Source organism: Phyllostomus hastatus, unplaced genomic scaffold (genome assembly GCF_019186645.2).
Source record: "Phyllostomus hastatus isolate PE091 unplaced genomic scaffold, TTU_PhHast_1.1 phas_contig_152, whole genome shotgun sequence".
Lineage (NCBI taxonomy): Eukaryota > Metazoa > Chordata > Mammalia > Chiroptera > Phyllostomidae > Phyllostomus > Phyllostomus hastatus.
Genome location: NW_025333622.1, coordinates 14,664,980 through 14,686,138, shown reverse-complemented (window position 1 = coordinate 14,686,138; position 21,159 = coordinate 14,664,980). Strand labels below are relative to the sequence as shown.

At 38.8% G+C, this 21,159-nt stretch overlaps 1 pseudogene; it reads left to right on the top strand.

Moving 5' to 3' along the window:
- Positions 1 to 330: 330 nt before the first annotated feature.
- The window catches only part of LOC123813459, a 50,264-nt pseudogene continuing 29,435 nt past the window's right edge, over positions 331 to 21,159 (top strand).

Below are 21,159 nucleotides of genomic sequence, written 5' to 3'. Positions count from 1 at the left end.
AGTAATTTTTAAAAAGATAACCAGAGAAAAAGATATGTAATGACCCATAAACATATGACAAACATGCTCAACTTCAATTAAGATAAAATAAGTATAAATTAAAAATACAATGAAATATCATCCCTCATTATCCCCCTGACAAAAATTGAAAAGCTTGACAACACATGATTGGTGAGATAGTGAGAAAAAGTCACTCTCATACATTTAAAAATCACTCTCATACATTTGTTGCTGGTGAAACTCTTGGAATGTAAAATAATGCAATACCCTTTTTTGCTGGCGGATGCTGCTGAGGAAGTGTTGTTGAACTCTCTTGCAGTCCTCTTGTCTAAGTCAGAGGCTCCCAAAGAATCAGAACAGGTACAGAAGCTCTTTATCATAGGTTTGAGCTTTGAAATAACAGATGAGAGTTTGAGGAGCATTTTAAGCAATAGGGAACAATCATAGACTGTGTGGTGATGAGAGAGCCAAACACCAAGTGCTCCAGAGGCTTTGGGTTCGTCATATAGGCCACTGTGGAGGAGATGGGTGCAGCTGTAAACGTACAGCCACACAAGGTGGGTGGGAGAGCTGTGGAACCAAGGAAGGCTGTCTCCAGAGAAGATTCTCAAAGGCCTGGAACCCGAAACCATAAAAACGATTTCCGTCAGTGGTATTAAAGAAGACAGTGAAGAACATCACCTAAGAGATTGTTCTGAACAGTATGGGGAAATTGAAGTAATTGAAATCATGACTAACCGAGGCAATGACAAAAAGAGAGGCTTTGCTTTTGTAACCTTTGATGATTATGAGTCTGTAGACAAGGTTGTCATGCAGAAATACTGTACTGTGATTGACTACAACTGTGAAGTAAGGAAAGCCCCGTCTAAGCAAGAGATGTCTAGTGCTTCATCCAGCCAAAGAGATCAAAGTGGTTCCAGAAACTTCGGAGGCGGTTGTGGAGGTGGTTTTCGTGGGAATGACAACTTGGGTCACGGAGGAATCTTCCGCAGTTGAGGTGGCTTTGGTGGTAGCAGTGGTGGGGTTTGATGTACTGGCAGTGGGGATGGCTATAATGGATTTGGTAATGATAGCAACAGTTCGGGAGATGGTAGAAGCTACAGTGATGTTGGCAGTTACAACAATCAAACTTCAAATTTTGGACCAATAAAAAGAGGAAATTTTGGAGGCAGAAGCTCTGGCCCCTGTGGTAGTTGAGCCCATACTTTGCCAAGCCATGAAACCAAGGTGTCTACAGTGGCTCCAGCAGCAGCAGCAGCAGCAGCAGCAGCTATGGCAGTGCAGAAGGTTTTCATTACTGCCAGGAAACAAGCCTTAGCAGTGGGGGAGGGGGGAGCCAGGGAAGTGACAGGGAAGCCACAGGTTGCAACAGATTTGTGAACTCAGGCAAGCACTGTGGTGGCAGGGCCTCGCTGCTACAAAAAAAGACATGTTTTAGACAATACTCATGTGAATGGGCAAAAAACTCAAGGACTGTGTTTGTGACTAATTGTATAACAGATTATTTTGGCTTTTGTTCTGTGCAAAGTGCAAAGCTCTCCAACAAAGGGTTTCAATGTAGTTTTTTTTTTTTTGCACCTGTGTTACTGATTGCTAAATGTATAGTCTGATCATAAAACTGAATAAATGTGTCTTTTTAAAAAATGTGCGTGTAAAGTTAATCTACTCTGAAGCCATCTTGGTAAATTACCCCAACAATGTGAAGTTAGAATTCTTCGGGGGGATGCCAGGTTTTATTTGACATTTATTTACAACCTGTTTGGGCACACAAGCCATTGTCTTCAGAAACCTTGATGTAGTTGAATTGGTATGTTACTGTGCCCAAGCAGGTTGTAAGGGGTCACCCAAGCAGAGTCATGGAGTTTATTTGGTTACTAATGATTGTTGGCACATCCTATGCAATGTCTAAATTGAATTATGGTACCACATAAAATTATACATGGGAATGAAGCTTGTGTATCATCCATTATCATGTGTAATCAATACATGATTTAATATCCTCTTGAAAATAAAGTAAAGTAGTGCAATACTATGAGGAAATTTAAAATAGTGTGATACAATAAAGAAATGCAACTATAAAAAAGAATGAGGAAGATTGCTATAGACTGATACAGGGTGACTTATAGAACACATAGTTGCAAAAGAGTATATACAAAGTCTGTCCAGAAGGTGTCCAGCCATGTAATACAAAAATAGAGACATTTATTGAAGATACAAGATACAAAGAAACATTGTACATAGGACAATGACACCACAGTCCCCTTCAAAGTAGGCAACTTGGGACCTCACACAATTCTCCCAATTGCCATCAGCTGTCCTATTGTACTTTATTTTTATTTTTTAAATATATTTTATTGATTATGCTGTTACAGTTGTCCCATTCCCCCCACCCATTGTTACCCTTTGCCTTGCAACCGACTCCAACCAGATTTCCCATGCCTTAGTTCATGTCCATGGGTCATAGAAATAAGCTTTGGCTTCTCCAATTCCTATACTATTCTTAACCTCCCCCTATCCATTCTGTACCTACCATTTACACTTCTTATTCCCTGTCCCTTTTCCTCCATTCTCCCCCCCACCCCCTACCCCAATGATAACCCTCCATGTGATCTCCATTTCTGTGATTCTGTTCCTCTCCTAGTTGTTTGCTTAGCTTTTGCTTTTGTTTTAGGTTGAGTTGTTGATAATTGTGAGTTTATTATCATTTTACTGTTCAAGGTTTTGATCATCTTCTTTTTCTCAGATAAGTCCCTTTAACATTTTATATAATAAGGGCTGGGTGATGATGAACTCCTTGAACTTGATCTTATCTGAGAGAACTTTATCTACCCTTCCATTCTAAATGATAGCTTTGCTGGTTAGAGTAATTCAGGATATAGGTCCTTGCCTTTTGTGACTTTGAATACTTATTTCTAGTCCCTTCTTCCTTGTAAAGTTTCTTCTGAGAAATCAGCTGATAGTCTTATGGGAACTCCTTTGGAGGTAACTGTCTCTTTTCCTCTTGCTGCTTTTAAGATTCTCTCCTTAGCTTTCATCTTGGGTAATGGAATTATGGTGTGCCTTGGTGTGTGTTTCCTTGAGTCCAACTTCTTTGGGACTCTGAGCTTCCTGGACTTCCTGGAAGTCTATTTCCTTTGCCAGATTGAGGAAGTTCTCCTTCATTATATTTTCAATTTCCTGCTCTTCCTCTTCTCGTTCTGGCACCCCTATGATTCAGATGTTAGAATGTTTAAAGTTGTCCCAGAGTTTCTTAAGCTTCTCCTCATTTTTTTCAATTCTTGTTTCTTCATTCTGTCCTGGTTGAATGTTTATTTCTTCCTTCTGGTCCAAACCATTGATTTGAGTTCTGGCTTCCTTCCCATCACTGTTGTTTCCCTGTATATTTTCCTTGATTTCACTTTGCACAGCCTTCACTTTTTCCTCCATTTTTCAATCATACTCAACCTTTTCTCTGAGCATCCTGATTACCAGTGTTTTGAACCCTGTATCTGATAGGTTGGCTATCTCTTCATCACTTAGTTTTATTTTGGGAGCTTTGATTTCTTATTTCATTTGAGCCATATTTTTTTGTCTCATGGCAACTGTTATGTTATAAGAGGTAGAGCCTTAGTTATTCACCAGGGTGGTGTAACCCTGTGTTGTGGTGCTGTATGTGGGGGAGGCATCAGAGAGGGAACAATGCTCTTGCTCAGCTTTCCACTGACTTTCAGTCACTCCCACCACTTCCCACAGGCAAACTGGGCCCTTCTGGTGCTGATTCTCGGGGGGTAGGTTTGTGTACATTCTAGGACCCTGTGGGTCTCTCCAATGAACTCTCCTGTAGAGCAGAGAGTTTCTCCTGCCACTGAAACTCCCATAGATTTTTACAGCCAGAGGTCTTGAGTCTTTCTTTCCCCAGACTGGAACCCTGGTTTGCATGGTCTGTCTCGCTCCACTTGTTCCTGCTGATTTATCTACATGCAAATGTGGCACAACCAGGTCCTCCAGCCACTGCCTCACCCACCAGCTCTCTAGCTGCTGCCTTGCTGTGAGTCCTCTCTGCCCTAGCTACCTGTCTCCACCCCTCCTACCAGTCTGGATGAATGTTTCTTCTTTAACTCTTTGGTTGTCAGACTTCTATAGAGTTCAATTTTCTGGCAGTTTTGGTTATTTGTTTTATTTTTAAATTTGTTGTTGTCATTTTTTTTGGTTGTGCAGGAGGCAAAGTGTATCATCTACACTTCTATCTTGGCCAGAAGCCATTGTATTTTCTTGAATTCCATTGATGGTCTGAAATCTCTTCCCTTTCAATGTTGATACTAGTTTTGGGAAAAAAACAGAAGTTGCAGGGTGCCAAATCTGAGCTGTAGTGGGGCTGAATCACCTTGTGATTTGATGTTTCACAAAAAAAACTCTGCACGAGGCGTGATGCATGAGCAGACACATTTCCATGATGAAGCTGCCGATCACTGATTGTCCATAACTGCTGCCTTCTGAATCATCTAAATAGTTTCTGCAGAGGAATGCTCAGGCTTACGGCGAAGTATGATGCAGATTCATTGCTCTACTCACTCAGTCATTTTGAATGTGATGACCACACAGTACACATGCTCACTCAATGGTAACTATTGCCCCCACTGACTAATACAGTGAAGTTGTCATTGTTCATGCATGCACATTCCAGTCCACTCTCCTTGACTGCCAGGTTACGTTGATGTCGTGCAAACTATTCTCATTATATTAACAATGGCTGGACTTTTTCTGAGCAAACCTTGTAGTATGTTATTTTTTGTGTAAGAAAAAATATTTGCTTATTTCCTCATAAAGAAATGCTGGCTGGCTTAAAAAGGGCAATGTATTTTCTCAGAATTCTAGAGGTTAAAAGATAAAGATCAAGGTGCCTGAAAAGTTGGTTTCTGGTAAAGCCTCTCTTCCTGGCTTGCAGATTGCATACTTCTTATTGTGTATCCTCACATTGCCTTTTCTCTGTGCATGTAGCATGAGGGGAGAGGGAGAGAGAGAGAGAAGCAGAGAAAGAGAAGGAGGAAGTAGAGAGAGGCAGAGGGAGAGGGAGGCTGAGGGAGAGAAGGAAGGGGCAAGGGGGAAGAGAAGAAGGGGAGAGAAATAGAGTGCATTCTGTGGTGTCTTTTCTCTACTTATAGGGACATCCATCATATCTGATTAAGCATCATACTTATGACCTCATTTAATCTTAATTAACTCTCGAAAACCCCTATATACAGTTACATTGGGGTTACAATTGCAACATACGAGTTTTGGGGAGGACAATTCAGAGATAACAACAGTTACCTCTAGGGGATAAGTGGAATGTAGAGGAACATTAATGAGGTTTTTTCAGGTATATCTTTTGTAAAGTTTTCTATTTTTAATCATGTAAATGGTTTCTATATTTTTAAGGAGTTAATTCAAAAATACTGAAACAAATAAACCTAATTATGTCAAACTGATACATAACCACACTGATAAAAATTTCATTCAAGTCCCGTTTGAAGATAGTATTTGACTACACAGACTTAGTGGTATGTAGTGTAATAATTAGTAAGAAATTTTGAAACTTACTTAGATTTGTGGTTGACAGCATCAGTAGAATAGTAATTCTGGCACTGCTTTGTCTTTATTGTGGGATAAAGCAAATGTGTAAATATGTCAGTGTTATTATGGGAGATAGGACATTCAGAAACCAAATGAGGAAGGATGAGGAGGAACCCTGTTATGTTAGATTTGGAGTGACATTGTCAGTGTGAACTCAACTTTTCCCCCTAATTTTGTCCACCAAAGGGGTCTAGAAGCAAATTCTAGTAGCAATGTACACATCTAGATCATTGTTTCTAAATACAATTCCCCCCGAAATCAAAACAACAACAAAAAAAATCAAAACAGAGCTCCTTGGAGAAATTACAGACTCCAGGTTTGGGGAAAATAATTAATAAGCAATCTTTACAATGATATTCTGAGACTATCTGAATGAGCTGAATAAAGAACTACAAAAGTGAAAAGAATATTTTGACAGTAGAGAGATCTGGCAGACACCACCTTAACCAAGTGATTAAATTTAGCATGACTAATAATGGAACACAATGACATTTTATGCCTTCATGTGGGATGCAATGAGAAGTATAAATCATCTACTTAGAATTCTTGACCCCAAAAAATGTTTAAGCTGAATCTAATCATGAGGAAATAATCAATCAAAGCCAGTCAGAAACTATAAAGGTCCTGAGGTTTTACCCTACTTGTAAGATAGCAAATTAGCTTGTCACAGTTTTATGATACAGGGAGAAGTTACAAGAATTTTGGGAGGGTCGGATACAAAGGACCGTTTCTCACAGCAATAGGAATTAATCACAGTGTCATTGTTTTTTTGTGCCGGCTTCGTAAGCCCCAGTTCCCACAGAAAGATACAGGTGATGCCTGCACACACTGTGGGTTGAGTTACAGGGAGAGCAACCCTAAGCTTAGGGAGCCCACATTGTTTACAATGGGCTGTAAGCAAACATGCCTGACTTTTGCATTAAAGAGAAACATTACCTTTATTATACTGGATAATAATAAGCAAATCTGTCCCAATGGGAGACAGTATCACTAGGCTCCTCACTATTGCTATCCAATCTTCGAAGATATTTGGTTATTCGCTATTCAAATATCTTTAGAGTGATAAAAGGACAGCTAGTGCCTCTGCTAACAATTATGAGACCATGGAGAACTGTGTTTGGTGGCCAGCATGTGGAACATTCTAACAAAACAACTGGACTAGAATCATTACAAATATTAATGTCCTAGCAAATGTTGTCAGTGTCCTGCCCATATTTCATCAACTTTCCCGCTTCAGCGTGCACTAGTGGATGGCTCACTCCCGGCTTTTGTATTTCTTTGCCTAACAGCTTTTTTTCTTAAAACTCTGTCTAAGACAAGCCAGTGGGGAATTGGTCCCTACGGGAGCAGACCTCAAGCAATGACTGATAAAAGTTAGCATATAAATATTCCAGTTTCCCTGACTTCTTGAATGGGATAACTCTGAAATACATGTTTTACACCAATTTGCTAAATTCCCCAATAGTTTAAACTGGTTTATTAAGTGGTAACTGGCTTGATAACTCACGTTTTCATTGTCTGCTTTCTTTTCCTGTCTCATTTCCCCACTATTCTACTAGTGTTTCCTGGGATCACCACCCAAGTAAGCTACTTGTACTCATATCCTGTCTCAGAGCCTGCTCTGGTAGAACCCAAAATAGGACATATCCTCCTGGAAATGTCAGATATGTAGTTATAGATGAACCTGGAATTCAGAAGAGAGGTTCGGGCAATTTGTGAATCATGGGCAAAAGGTAATATTTGTTCTGTTTATCTATTGCTGCAAGGAAAGATTATCCCAAAATTTAGTGACTGAAAACAACCTTTTTTTTTTTTGTAGCTCACAATTTTGTGGATCAGAAATGTGAATCTGTCTCAGCTGGGTGATTCTTCTGTCCCACATGGCATCACCTGAGGTCCCTCACTCCTTGGTATTCAGCTGCCAGATGAGCTCGGATCTGCCATAGCATGTAACGCTATGAGCCAAGATGAGAATACCAAAGGGGTCGAAGTACAAGCACTGAAACTTTCCATGTTGAGAAATCAGTGAGCTGAGGAAAAACCAGCAGCAGAGATTGGGGACTATGCCATATGCTGCTCATAAATCAACGAGATAAAAATTAAAGATTGACATTGGATTTAGTGATATAAACATCACTCGGGACCTTGACAAGAGCAGTTTATTTGGGTGGTTGAACTGAAAATTGATTGATTGGTTAGGGAGAATGGGATGGGTGAATATAAAAGGTGTGAGTATTAGCAATTCTTTATTTTATTTTATGTTTTAAAGGATTTTATTTATTTACTTTTAGAGAGAGGGGAAGGGAAGAAGAGAGGGAAACATCAATGCGTGGTTGCCTCTTGAGCGCCCCCTACTGGGCCTGGTCCACGACCCAGGCATGAACCCTGACTGGGAATCAAACGGCAAAGTTTTGATTTGCAGGCTCATGCTCAATTCACTGAGCTATACCAGCTAGGGCAGTATTAGCAATTCTTTAGAGACATTCCGTTGCAAATAGAAGTGGGGAAATTTCTCAGTCACTGGTGTGGAAAGTGAAGTCAAAGTTATGTTCCCATGTACCTTTCTCCTATTCCCAAACCCATTTGACATCATCCATTTCTGGTCACTTCTGGTTTGAGACTTGTGGGTGGAGGAGGCACACTGGTTGGTATAATAATAGTTTGGAATCCTCCTTTATTATCTAATTTATATGCAAAATGGGGTGATAATTAAACTTGCTTTAAGTTATCTGTAAAGCACTTTAAATCCAAAATTGCAGGGAGGAATAAGAGAATTTTCATTGTATAGCCATACACAATATTATCTAACTTTACCCTTTGTATTTGAAGTTTTACACCTGATAAATGTCCATACTGTTTAGGTTCTACAAAATTTGCCACGGCAAGGTTTCTAGTTGCAGTTTTATGTTGAACCATATAACCACAAATACTGGAAGGCAGTATAGTGGAGTAGTTATGGGCAAGGACTCTGGCAATCAGATGGCTTAGGTTCATATATTATGGCTTTACCTCTCCATGCTTCAATTCCCTTATCTAAAAAAATGGAAATAGTAATAGTAACCACTTCATAAAGTTATTGTAAGAATTAAATGAGAAAATACATGTGAAGTGCTTAAACTGTAAACACTTACTTAATACATAGTAAGTACTTGATAAGTTTACCTACACTGTTATTAAGCAGTGAATCAGTTAGGATTACTTTCAAGTATAAGAGAATACCTAATTTACAGTGGTGTAAATAAGAAAGGTTTGTTTCTCTCATATGGGAGGCACCTTGGGCATAGATGGTAGCTAGAATTGGTTCATTTCTACAATGCCAGGGCTTGGCCTCTCTTCAGTTCCCTTGGACTTTCCATGATGTTTCAATGCCATGAATCATCATATTCTCAAACAAAGGCAATCGAAGGCAGACAGCAGGGGGCAAAGAAGGGCAGAGAGTTTCTCCTCCTGTGCTTTTCTCTTGTCAGAGAGGAAGCCACATCTCTGTGTCTTGTGTTTTGTTTTGTTTTTCAAGATTGTCTTAGCTTGAGAAACCCTGTGGCCAAGCAATGGGAGGCACTGGCAGTAGGTGATCAGGATGTCCTAAGAGCTCTGATGTGGTGCAGTCGATGGATATGGCAGAGCACCTGCTACAGCTGCTTTGAAGCCTCTGAAACCTTACATGCTCAAGAACAAACTTATGAATTCTATCCCCAAATCTGCCCTTCCCACAGTTTTCCCATCTCAGTAGATTGCAAATCCATCCTCCCAGTAGCTCAGATCAAATGTTGGAGTCCTAGTTAATTCCTCTTCCTTACACCTCACCCTCATTAGTTAATAAACCCTGTCAGCTCTACCTTCGGACTATGCCCAGAATCAACCACTGTCATGTCCCCTGTCGTTACCACATTAATCTGACTTCTCATCATTTCTTGCCTGGATTATTTCAATACTTTCCTAACTGGTCTCTCTGTCACCTTCTTGCTCAAAACATTCCACCTCTATTCTCACTCAGAGTAAAATCCAAATTCTTATAATGGCCTATAATTCCTACAAGATTTAATTCTCTCTGACTCTTTGACCTCAGCTGCTACTCTCTTTCTAGCTCATTCAGCTTCAGCTGCACTGAGCTCCTTGCTAGTCTTCAGTCACGCCAAGCACGTTCCCACCTCTAGACCTGCTCCTTCTGATGGGCACAGCCTTCTGCCAAATAGCTTCAAAGCTTGTTTCCTCATTTCCTTCAGGCCCCAGATGTCACCACTGCTGAAGCCTTCCCTGATCCCTATGCAGAACAGCCATCTCTCTGTGTACTCCCTTGACACCTTACTCTGTTTTAATTTTTCTCCATCTGACATACTATATATGTATATTTATATATGTGTATGTACTATGATTATTTATTCATTTACTTTCTATCTCCTCCACTGAAATGTAAGTTGTATGAGGGAAGGGACTCAGTTTTATTCCATTTTATGCCTATCACTGGGAAGATAGTAGGCACTTGGAAAAAACCTGCTGGAGGAGTAAATGAACAAGCAAATAATATTGGACATTTGGATTGTTTCAAGCTTTGTGTGTACAAAGCTTTGTGCATATTCCTTCCACATTTTAAAATTCTTTTGTATATATTCCCTAAATGGGATTATTGAATAAGAAGGTAAAGACATTTTTGGCTTTGAATAAGAATTATCAAATTACTTTGAAAAGTAATCAGTTATATGGCAGGTACCAGTTATACAATGTCCTTGCTAGGCATTATACTTTTTTTTTAAATCCTCACCTGAGGACATCTTTACATTGCTTTTTAAAGAGAGAGGAAGGTGGGGAAGAGAGAGAGAGAGAGAGAGATCAATGTGAGAGAGAAACATAGGTTGCCTCTTGTAGGATCCCCAACCTGGGATCGAATCTGCAACCTAGGTATGTGCCCTGACCGGAAATCAAACTGACAGCTTTTCAGTGTACTAGATGACACTCCAACCAACTGAGCCACACTAGCCAGGGCTACCAGGTATTATATTTTTTAACTTTTCCACAAATTTTATAGAAAGGACTAGCAAAACTGATTATTTTTCTATATTACTTTAACCATCAATAGTACTTTTAATGTGTAATATAAAATAGAACAGTACATAAATAGTACTTTGCAAAAATGAAATCTCTCCCACAAACTTTCTCAAGTTTTTTCACCAATTTGGCTTTGACCTATTCTTGGCTGACTATAATTAAAAGTGACCTTATTAACTTACTCTAAACACTTCCTCCCTATTTTCCTCTATTAAGTGTCATAGAAGCCTCTCAAGTTCAGGATTTCAAGTCCTGCTTATTAGGTTTTATCTTAGGTAAAGAATCCTCACACTAGAAGAAAATGAAGTTTTTTTCTGTCTACATGACTATGCCTTTAAAAAAATACCATTCCCCTCCTCATTGAGTTTTCTGTATGTATGTGTGTATGTATGCTTATATATGTCCACTTGAATATACATCATATAATTATATTGTCATAGGGAGTAGTTATATATAGTCATATATTTGTTTGTTTGTTTCAAAGTCTCAGCAAGGGATGTGCCTGGCTTTGGTGATTGATGGGAAAAGTAGATAATGTAACATTAAAATTATTTCCTCAAATACCATCTTGTCTTGTGGGCCACCTACTCCCAAATGTTATTCTAAATTACCATTTGCAACCACTTCCTCCCAATGCCCATTCACAACCGCCTTTCTGAATCAACAGTCACACTCTCTATTTTTAGTTATTGTTCTTTCCAGTCGTCATTTAAACCTGAGCTAATTATCTTTGTCAACCACCATTCCTAATATGCCTAACTTTCAAGCTGCAAGAATTTTAGAAAGTTTTTTGGTTAAAAGAAATATTCTCTCATTTTTGGTTATAAGTATCTTGCTTTTTATTTAAAACTATGGATAGATTCCTTACTGTACTTTATTGTGCTAAGTAAGAATCCAGTGACCACACTAATGAGCAAAATGAGGTAATAAAACAACAACAAAAATCCCTGGTCATTTACCTCAGTTGGTTACAGTGTTGTGGGGATGTGCCAAGGTTGCAGGTTTGATCCCTAGCCGGGGCACATACAAGAATCAATCCATGAATGCATCAATGAGTGGAACAAGTCTCTCTTTCTCTGTCATCAATAAATAAAAAATGTTTTAAAAATCAACAATAACAACAAAAAAAGAAATGTGACTCTGGAAAGAAAGACTTAATATTATATCACTGGAAGTATAGGTGGGACATATGAAGGATACATTTCTCAATTCTCACTGATATGTAAGTCAATAGAATAGAGAAAAAGTTTCTAAATTAGTTTATCATCATAATTATATATAGACACATGCCTAGTGAATATCTACATAATTTTTTCATTGTACTCCTCTCAGATTTTTTCATTCATACTTAATATTGTAAAACCACACTAAAATTCTTGTAATGTTAACAATTATAAGAAAAAGTATTCAATTGTGAGTTGACAATTGTGATTTGACATATGGAATACCATTAGTGCAATCTTACCAAATTCTCATTTAAGTAAAGTTATTGATCATTGTGCTTTGTTTATGAATCAATTCTCATTGTTAGAACTCTAAATAATTTTTTGATTGGTGTTCCTGGGATGCAAAAAGACTCACAAATTCTTCTTAATTTCTTCAACAAATATTTATTGAATTCTACTATGTGCAAAGTATAGTTCATGATAATGAGGATACAGTGAACAAACTGTGCTCTCACTGGGCTGATGTTCCTACAGGGAAGACCAGAGGTAGGTCTTTCCCGAGCATGAGCACGGCCTTAAGCATGTGCTGGCTTCCTATTTTACCAGGAATTGTCACAGCTTTTCAGAATTCCCTAGCTTTTTCTTTTAAGCTTTAGGTTAGTCTATGGTTGCTTTAATATTATTGACCAGCCCAGGCAGCAATGAAGTTAAACAATTACCTCTAAACATTTTGAACAAATACCTCAGAGGAAAAGGTTTCTAACCCTTGATAAGATTACAGTCAGGTCTAATGAAGGCAGCCTTGCCAGGGCATCTTCTAGGGAAGCAGCAGACAAATCAAGTGAGGAATGACCAAAAAAATTTTCAAGCCAACAGAAGGCAAAACACAAAAACATGAGTTGCAGTCATACAACAGAAAACTCCAAAATAATCATGGCTAAAGCAAGATAATATTTTTCTCTCACTTAGAATAAGACTGGAGATATGGCAGCCTTGCAGTGTCGTCAGGTACCTAGGCCCCTATCTTTCTGCTTTGCCATTTTTAGTTCGTGGTTTCTAGTCTCAGAATCACCTCAGGGTCCAATATAGACACTACCTTTTGTATCCAGGAGTAAGATGGCAGAATAAAAGAACACATTTTTTTATATTAAGGGGATTTCCAGAAGTTCCATACAATACTTCTACTAATATCTTAGTAGCCAGTATGTACTCAACTGTTCAGATCTAGATATAAGAAAACTTGGAGCCCTGGCTGGCATAGCTCAGTGGATTGAGCGCAGGCTGTGAACCAAAGTGTCGCAGGTTCGATTCCCAGCCAGGGTGCATGCCTGGGTTGCAGGCCGTGACACCCCAGCAACTGCACATTGATGTTTCTCTCTCTCTCTTTATCTCCCTCCCTTCCCTCTCTAAAAATAAATAAATAAATAAATAAAAATCTTTTTAAAAATAAAAATAAAAATAAAAAGTTACTTTAAAAAAAAGAAAAGTTGGGAAATACACTTTCTTTCTGAGTGGCTTAAACTTAGGAATTCTGCTCATGGGGGAGAAGATGATAGATTGGGGAGGTAATTAGCAGTCTCTCTGCTAGAGGGACAATTTAATAAGGAAGCAAATAGAGTAACCTGTATGCACTGAGGAGCCTTAAACACTATACACATGCACACACACACACAAAGTAACTGTGTGAAGTGATGGATGTGCTAACTAACCTTATTATGGTAATCATTTCACAGTACATATGCATACCAAATATCACATTATACATCTTAACCTTAAAAAGCTGGAAGGAAAAAAAGTACAATAATGTATATTGGTCTCTGTCCCTTATTCCTGGCACAGAGCTCCTAAATCCTTTGTATAATATTTTCCTAAGTGATAAGAGCCTTAAGAGCATCTTTTGTTCTAATGTTTAGTCTTTGACTTCGGTTCCTGACACAAAGATTTGGGAATCCTTTGGAATCTCCTGGGTGATAGGAATGATTCTTTGCTTTTGTTATGTTTGCTTTTGTTATGTTTGCTTTTCTCAGTGAGAATTTTCTTTGCACTATTTTCTTATTCATAGTCTTGATTTTTTTCTTCTTCCCCGTCCACCACCCATTTTTTGATCACTTTTATGACACTTTTTGAACATGTTGTCTATAGGGGTCATTTCTACTTCCTTATTTACCATTTCCTTAATGCTATTCAGGCTTCCACAGAACTGCTCTTTTCAGTCATCAAGATACCCTCTTTTTTAAAAAAAATATTTTATTGATATGCTATAACAGTTGTCCCATTCTCCCCCCCCCTTTATCTCCTCTGCCCTGTACCCACCCTCCCACCTGCATTCCCCACCCCCCTTAGTTCATGTATGTCCCTGCGTCATACATGTAAGTTCTTTGGCTTCTACATTTCCTATATTATTATTAGCCTCTCCCTGTCTCCTTGGTACTGACCATTTATGCTTCTCATTCCCTGCAGATTACCCCCATTCTCCCTGCTCCCCTTCCTCACTGATAACCCTCCATGTGATCTCCATTTCTGTGATTCTGTTCCTCTTCTAGCTGTTTACTTAGCTTGTTTTTGTTTTAGGTTCAGTTGTTGATAGTTGTGAGTTTATTGCCATTTTACTGTTCATAGTTTTGATCACCTTCTTTTTCTTAGATAAGTCCCTTTAACGTTTCATATAATAAGGGCTTGTTAATGATGAACTCCTTTACCTTTACCTTGTCTGGGAATCACTTTCTCTATCCTTCTCTTTTAAATGATAGCATTGCTGGTTAGAGTCATCTTGGATGTAGGTCCTTGCTTTTCATCACTTCAAACACTTCTTTCCAGCCCCTTTTTGCCTGCAAGATTTCTTTTGAGAAATCAGCTGAGAGTCTTATGGGAACTCCTTTGGAGGTAACTGTCTCCTTTCTCTTGCTGCTTTTAAGATTCTACCCTTAGCTTTCATTTTGGGTAATGGAATTATGATATGCCTTGGTGTGTGCTTCCTTGGGTCCAACTTCTTTGGGACTCTGAGCTTCCTGGACTTCCTGGAAGTCTATTTCCTTTGCCAGATTGAGGAAGTTCTCTTTCATTATGTTTTCAAATACGTTTTCGATTTCCTGCTCTTCTTCTTCTCCTTCTGGCACCCCTATGATTCGGATGTTAGAGCATTTAAAGTTGTCCTGGAGGTTCCTAAGCCTCTCTTCATTTTTTTTTTAAATTCTTATTTCTTCATTCTGTCCTGGTTGAATATTTATTTCTTCCTTCTGGCCCAAACCATTGATTTGAGTCCCAGTTTCCTTCCCTTCGCTGTTGTTTCCTTCCCTTCACTGTTGTTTCCTTATATAGTGTTCTTTATTTCACTTTGCATAGCCTTCACTTTTTCCTCCATTTCTCGACCATACTCAACTATTTCTGTAAGCATCCTGATTACCAGTGTTTTGAACCCTGCATCTGACAGGTCGGCTATCTAGTCATCACTTAGTTCTATTTTTGGAGCTTTGATTTCTTTTTTCATTTGAGCCTTTTTGTGTGTGTGTATTTTTTTTGTTTTGTTGTTGTTGATGTTTTTGTCTTGAGGCAGCTGTTTCATTGGAAGAGGCAGAGCCTTAATTATTGGCCAGGGTAGGGTAACCCTGTATTGTGATGCTGTATGTGGAGGAGGGGTCAGAAAGGGAGCAATGCTCTTGCTCAGCTCTCCACCTACTTTCAGTCACTCCCACCACTGCCCACAGACAAACTGGGCCCTTCTGGTGCTGACTCCTGGGTGGGTAGGTTTGTGTACATTCTAGGACCCTGTGGGTCTTTCCAAAGAACTCTCCTATGAGGCTGAAAGTTTCCCCCACCATCACAACCCTCACAAGTGTTTACAACCAAAGATTTTGAGGCTTTATTTCCCCATGGCAGAACCCTGGTTTGCATGGTCTGTCTCACTCCCCAGTTGTTCTTCCTGATTATCCACATGCAAATGTGGGACTGCCTGGTCACCAGCTGCCATTTTGCCTATTCTGGTCCTCCAACCCCACCTTGTTGTGAGTCCTCTCTACCCCAGCTGACTGTCTCCATCCCTCCTACCCGTCTGAATGAATGTTCCTTCTTTAAGTCCTTGATTTTCAGACTTCCATACCTTTCGATTTTCTGGCAGTTTTGGTCATTTTTTGTTTTTAAATTTGTTTTTGTCCTTCTTTTGGTTGTGCAAGGAGGCAAAGTGTATCTACCTATGCCTCCATCTTGGTCAGAAGTCTCTTCAAGATATCTTCTTGATCATTTTTCCATCCTTATATTATCCCACTTCTTGTCAATGTCTTACACAGTTGAACATTCCCTCCTGCTTGAAACATTTTCTTCTGTTTACTTCTGGAATAAAATACTGTATTGCTTTGCTGGGGCTTCCATAACAAAAACAACAGACTAGGTGACTTAAATAACAGAAATTTATTTTATCACCAGTCTGGAGGCTAGAAGTCCTAGACCAAGGTGTGGGCAGGGCTGGTTTCTCCTGAGGGCTCTCTCCTCAGCTTGCAGATGGCGACTTTCTCTCTACAGGTGCATCACCTATGTCTCTACTGTGTGCCTCAATTTCCTCTTCTGGTGAGACCAGGCATATTGGATTGGGGCCCATCCTAGTAGCTTCTGTTTACCTTAATCACCTCTTCAAAGGCCTTATAACCAATTAGAGTCACATTCTGAGGTACTGGAGGTTAAAGGGTCAACATATGAATTTTGGGCCAACACAAATCAGTTAATAATAAATACTTTCAGAAAACTGTACTTGAACAATGATTAAAATAAAATTAAAAAAATAAATAAATAAAAAGAATTTCTTATGAAGAATGAAAAATAAATAAATAAATAAATGCTTTCTTTGCTTTCTTTCTTTCTTCATTGGCCATTCTCTTTCAATTTTATTTGCTTATTCTTTCTCCTCTGTCTTGCCTCATGTTAAAGTGCTTAGGATTCAGTCTTATGGTTCCTTCTCCTCTTTACATATACTTTATTTTTACATTATCACATTTACTTCCATGGCTTTAAATATTATCTATATACCAATGACACCTACATGTATATTGCTAGCTCTGACCTCTCCCCTAGCTCTCTATTAGCATATTAAATTGACATTTTCACTTGGATGTCTAGACAGGTATCGTATTAATATATTCAAAATAGAACTCATGATTTTCTCCATACCTGTACCTACCTCTCTCTGCCCCATTTCAGTAAATTGCACCATCATCTACTCAAGCCAAGAACCACATAACTTTGATTCCTTTATTGTATTTCCATTATCCAAACTGTAGTCAAGTCCTATATATTCTTTATGGATGCATTTCCTATATTGTTATCTTTTCTCCAACTTCACTAAGCCACTATCTATCAACTCCAAACAGGTTACCCTGTATTCCTACATATTCCCCTATAATCCATTCTCTGCACAATAACTGGAGTGATGTTTTTACCCACATCAGATCATTTATCTACGTAAAATCTTTGCAGGGCTTCTCATAATGCTTAGAATAAAACCCATACTCTTTACCCTGATTATAAAGTTGATATGATCTGATTTCTCTGCCCTCCCTCCTTAGATCTTGTATTAATCTCCCTTTGGCTCATTCCCCAAACTTCTTCTTGCCTCTTGACCTTCCTATTTGTTGTTCCCAGACAGCATCGCTCTTCCACCAAATTTAGCCATGTTTGTCTTCTTTATTCAGGTATTGACATTAAGTAGTCATCATATATCACCCTCATTTAATGTCATCCAAACACTTCACTCAGTACATTATTATCATTCTTTTCCCACTCGAAGTAAGTCCCATGACAGCATAGACATTATCTTCTTTGTTCACAGGTGTGTTCTTAGTGTCTGGAAGAATTCTGAGTCATTATAGGTCTTAATAAATGGTTTAAATAAATAAAATTATACATTTAAATATAATAGGGTAGCATAGCAAAGTTTAAAGTTACTGGAATAAAACTTGGGTTTGAGTTCCTACTGTAATACTTTTTTAAGCTTGCCAATTACCTCACCTCTCTAAAATGCACTTTCTTTAACTATGAAATAGTAATCATAACAGTAGCTTTAAAATTAAGTGAGATAATGTATATTAAACACTTAGCATGCTGTTGAGTGAATGATGTTAACATTATATTTATTTCATTTTATTTGCTTATGCTTCTTCTTTTATTGTTATTCTATTACAGTTGTCCTAATTTACCCTTCTTGCCCTCTTCCCCCACTCCCACAGTCAATCCCCATACCACTGTCCATGCCCATGGGTCATTCATACATGTTCTTTGACTACTCCCCTCCCCTCTCTTCCACCATTGTTCCCTTCCCCCCTACCCTCTGACCACTGTCAGTCTGTTCCATATTTTCATGTCTCTGGTTCTGTTTTGCTCTTTAGTCTGTTCTGTTCATTATTTTCCTCTTATAAGCGAGATCTTATGGTATTTGTCTTTCACTGAGTGGCTTATTTCACTTAGCATAATATTCTCCAGTTCCATCCATGCTGTCACAAAAGGTAGGAGTTTCTTCTTTCTTTCTGTTGTGTAGTATTCCATTGTGTAGACATACCACAGTTTTTTAATCCACTCATTTACTGATGGACACTTGGGCTGTTTCCAGCACTTAGCTACTGTAGATAGCACTGCTATGAACATTGGGGTGCATAAGTTCTTTTGAATTGCTGTTTCAGTATTCTTAGGGTATATTCCCAGTAGGGGAAATGGGTCAAAAGGCAGTTCCATTTTTAATTTTTTGAAGAAATCCAATACTATTTTCCACAGTAGCTATACCAATCTGCATTCCCACCAACAGTGCACTGAGGTTCCCTTGTCTCCACATCCTCACAAGCACTTTTTATTTGTTGATTTATTAATAATAGCCATTCTGAGGGCTGTGAGGTGATATCTCATTGTGGTTTTAATTTGCATCTCTCTTATGGCTAGTGATGTTGAGCATCTTTTCATATGTTTATGGATTGTTTGTATGTCCTCCTTGGAAAAGTGTCTATTCAGGTTCTTTGCCCACTTTTTAATTGGATTTGTTTGTCTTTTTGGTGTTGTAATATGAGTTCTTTTTTTTTAAGATTTTATTTATTTATTTTTAGAGAGGGAAGGGGAGGAGAGAGAGACAGAGAGAGAGAGAGAGAGAGACATCAATGTGCAGTTGCTGGGGGTCATAGCCTGGGACCCAGGCATGTACCCTGACTGGGAATCGAACATGCGACACTTTGGTTTGCAGCCCGAGCTCAATCCACTGAGCTACGCCAGCCAGGGCGTAATATGAGTTCTTTATACATTTTGGAGATTAAACTTTTATCCTATGTATCATTGGCAAATATGTTCTCCTCCCCTACAGTTGATTTCCTTTTCATTTTGATGATGGTTTCTTTAGCTGTGCAGAAACTTTTTAATTTGATATAGTCCCATTTGTTTATTTTTTCTTTTATTTCCCTTGCCCTAAGAGAGATATTGGCAAAAATATTGCTGTGTGGGATAGCTGAAACTTTACTGCCCATATTTTCCACTAGGACCTTTATGGTATCACAACTTATATTTAAGTCTTTTATCCATTTTGAGTTTGTTCTGGTATATGGTGTAAGTTGGTGGTCAAGTTTCATTTTTTGCATATACTAGTCCAGTTCCCCCAACACCATTTATTGAAGAGGCTATTTTTACTCCATTGTATGCTCGTGTCTCCTTTGTCAAATATTAACTGACCATAGAGACATGGGTTTATTTCTGGGCTCCCTATTCCATTCTATTGACCTGTTCAGAATTTCTCCATAAAAGGATTAAATCATATGCCTACATGCATCTTTCTCTGATGGACAGAGTGACAGTGACTTGATAATTAGTACAGCTGCCATCATGCAGTAGACAAGTAAAGGAACCCAAAGGAATACTCTTTTCTTGGGGGTCATGAATAAATTCAAAGAAACAGAATTTTATTGTTAGATTTGGAACCTGGCCATATTACTAATACTACTATAGTGATACTTGAGGAAAATGCTACCTAACATCCTGAAGCCAGACTATCCTATCACTGAACCACCCCACCCAGCTCCATTTTATGTAAAATAAAAGGACCTCTGAATCACCACCTCACTTCCACACAACCCAGATCCTACTGCCAATTCCAGCCTGCATTAAGCATGGAGTACATAACAAATTTGCCAGCTGCTTAAGATCTTGGCCCTAATCACTAGTATTCTGTGACAGTTAGTATTTTCCAAAACTGGCTGTCACAATATTTTCCATTTTACACATTCTTCTTACACTGTGACTTTGCCCGTCTTCCTGAGAGGTGAGCTCTCTGAATCTGGGAGGGCTTATGGCTAAGATAGATGTTGAGTGACTTCTAAAGCTAGGTTAGGAAAGGCAACACTCCTTTCTGCTCTTCTGGAATGCTCAGTCTCAGAGCTCAATCATATGCCATGAGAAATCCCAAGTAATCTGTAGAAAGACCATATGGAGAGGAACTTAGGCCCCCAGCCCCTATTCACAGCTGAAATCTGAGCTGAAAGTTAGCATTTACTTGCCAGCCTTGTGAGTGAGCTATCTGGAAAAGCAGATCCTGCTGCTCCCAGTCAAGCCAGGGATGCCTCAGGGAGCAGAGATTAAGCTACCTTACTGAGCATTGTCTAAAAGGAAACTTATGAACAAAAAGATGATGTTTCCTTCTTCATACAAAATATTTATAAGAAAATAAAAATGAATATGGATAGAGCCTATTTTTACCAATGTCTACACCAAAATGGAATTCTTTTTTATTTAATATATTTTATTGATTATGCTATTACAGTTGTCCCATTACCCCTTCTTCACTCCCCTCCACCCTGCACACCCCCTTCCACCCACATTCCCCCCTTTAGTTCATGTCCATGTGTCATAAGCTCTTTAGCTTCTACATTTCCCAGACTGTTCTTACCCTCCCCTTGTCTATTTTTTACCTACCATCTATGCTACTTATTCTCTGTACCTTTACCCCCTCTCTCCTCCTCCCACTCCTCTGTTACTAACCCTCCATGTGATCTCCATTTCTGTGGTTCTCTTCCTGTTCTAGTTTTTTGTTTAGTTTGTTTTTGTTTTTGCTTTAGGTGTGGTTGTTAATAATTGCGAGTTTGCTGTCATTTTACTATACATGTTTTTTATCTTCTTTTTCTTAGATAAGTCCCTTTAACATTTCTTATAATAAGGGCTTGGTGATGATGAGCTCCTTTAACTTGACCTTATCTGAGAAGCACTTTATCTGCCTTTCCATTCTAAATGAAAGCTTTGCTAGATAGAGCAATCTTGGATGTAGGTCCTTGCCTTTCATGACTTGGAATACTTCTTCTCAGCCCCTTCTTGCCTATAAGATCTCTTTTGAGAAATCAGCTGACAGTCT